Source organism: Tribolium castaneum, unplaced genomic scaffold (genome assembly GCF_031307605.1).
Source record: "Tribolium castaneum strain GA2 unplaced genomic scaffold, icTriCast1.1 ptg000086l, whole genome shotgun sequence".
In the NCBI taxonomy this organism is placed as follows: domain Eukaryota; kingdom Metazoa; phylum Arthropoda; class Insecta; order Coleoptera; family Tenebrionidae; genus Tribolium; species Tribolium castaneum.
In genome coordinates, this window is record NW_026986683.1 from 71,187 (window position 1) to 73,417 (window position 2,231).

Genomic DNA, 2,231 nt, shown 5'->3' on the forward strand with positions numbered 1-2,231 from the left:
GCATTCAATCTTGCGAAGAGTGAAGAGAATGTTTGAACTTTTAAATCGGCAAAGGTAAAAAATAATATTATAAATATTATTATTATGCCTTTATTGACCGATATATGTGTTGTGGTGTTTAACGACTACGACGACGATGATGACGATACATTTATCTCTATATCGTACGAAGAAAAGAAGAAACAGCGTGGCGTTACTTTCTTATATGTTAGATTGTTTCGCACAAACGCGCATATTCTTCATCTTTATAAACGATGATGATGAGTATTTTATTCTCTCGTCTGTCTCAAAAAACACAAAAACACAGTTCCCTGGTTGATCCTGCCAGTAGTCATATGCTTGTCTCAAAGATTAAGCCATGCATGTCTCAGTACAAGCCAAATTAAGGTGAAACCGCGAAAGGCTCATTAAATCAGTTATGGTTCCTTAGATCGTACCCACATTTACTTGGATAACTGTGGTAATTCTAGAGCTAATACATGCAAACAGAGCTCCGACCGGAGACGGAAGGAGCGCTTTTATTAGATCAAAACCAATCGGTGGCGGTTTCGCCGTCATCGTACAACTTGGTGAATCTGAATAACTTTACGCTGATCGCACGGTCTCGCACCGGCGACGCATCTTTCAAATGTCTGCCTTATCAACTGTCGATGGTAGGTTCTGCGCCTACCATGGTTGTAACGGGTAACGGGGAATCAGGGTTCGATTCCGGAGAGGGAGCCTGAGAAACGGCTACCACATCCAAGGAAGGCAGCAGGCGCGCAAATTACCCACTCCCGGCACGGGGAGGTAGTGACGAAAAATAACGATACGGGACTCATCCGAGGCCCCGTAATCGGAATGAGTACACTCTAAACCCTTTAACGAGGATCAATTGGAGGGCAAGTCTGGTGCCAGCAGCCGCGGTAATTCCAGCTCCAATAGCGTATATTAAAGTTGTTGCGGTTAAAAAGCTCGTAGTCGAATTTGTGTCCCGCGCCGCCGGTTCATCGTTCGCGGTGTTAACTGGCGTTTCGCGGGACGTCCTGCCGGTGGGCTTAGCTCGAGAGGGCGGCCCAACTCAATCCCGCCGCGGTGCTCTTCATTGAGTGTCGAGGTGGGCCGGCACGTTTACTTTGAACAAATTAGAGTGCTTAAAGCAGGCTAAAACTTCGCCTGAATACTGTGTGCATGGAATAATGGAATAGGACCTCGGTTCTATTTTGTTGGTTTTCGGAACCCCGAGGTAATGATTAATAGGAACGGATGGGGGCATTCGTATTGCGACGTTAGAGGTGAAATTCTTGGATCGTCGCAAGACGGACAGAAGCGAAAGCATTTGCCAAAAACGCTTTCATTGATCAAGAACGAAAGTTAGAGGTTCGAAGGCGATCAGATACCGCCCTAGTTCTAACCATAAACGATGCCAGCTAGCGATCCGCCGACGTTCCTCCGATGACTCGGCGGGCAGCTTCCGGGAAACCAAAGCTTTTGGGTTCCGGGGGAAGTATGGTTGCAAAGCTGAAACTTAAAGGAATTGACGGAAGGGCACCACCAGGAGTGGAGCCTGCGGCTTAATTTGACTCAACACGGGAAACCTCACCAGGCCCGGACACCGGAAGGATTGACAGATTGAGAGCTCTTTCTTGATTCGGTGGGTGGTGGTGCATGGCCGTTCTTAGTTGGTGGAGCGATTTGTCTGGTTAATTCCGATAACGAACGAGACTCTAGCCTGCTAAATAGGCGTATTTCGACATCCCAAATGCCGGCTGGAGCCGGGTTCGCCCGGTCTCTATGTGCGGTTTTTACTGTCGGCGTACAAACAATTCTTCTTAGAGGGACAGGCGGCTTCTAGCCGCACGAGATTGAGCAATAACAGGTCTGTGATGCCCTTAGATGTTCTGGGCCGCACGCGCGCTACACTGAAGGAATCAGCGTGTCCTCCCTGACCGAGCGGTCCGGGTAACCCGCTGAACCTCCTTCGTGCTAGGGATTGGGGCTTGCAATTGTTCCCCATGAACGAGGAATTCCCAGTAAGCGCGAGTCATAAGCTCGCGTTGATTACGTCCCTGCCCTTTGTACACACCGCCCGTCGCTACTACCGATTGAATGATTTAGTGAGGTCTTCGGACCGGTGCGCGGTGGCGTTTCGACGTTGCCGATGTTGCTGGGAAGATGACCAAACTTGATCATTTAGAGGAAGTAAAAGTCGTAACAAGGTTTCCGTAGGTGAACCTGCGGAAGGATCATTA

General features: G+C 48.8%; 1 non-coding gene across 1 annotated transcript; it reads left to right on the top strand.

The window, feature by feature from the left end:
• The first annotated feature begins 308 nt into the window (after nt 1–308).
• LOC135267749 (small subunit ribosomal RNA) lies at nt 309–2,231 on the top strand. Its single transcript, XR_010336124.1, has one exon. It is a non-coding gene; the product is annotated as a small subunit ribosomal RNA (ribosomal RNA).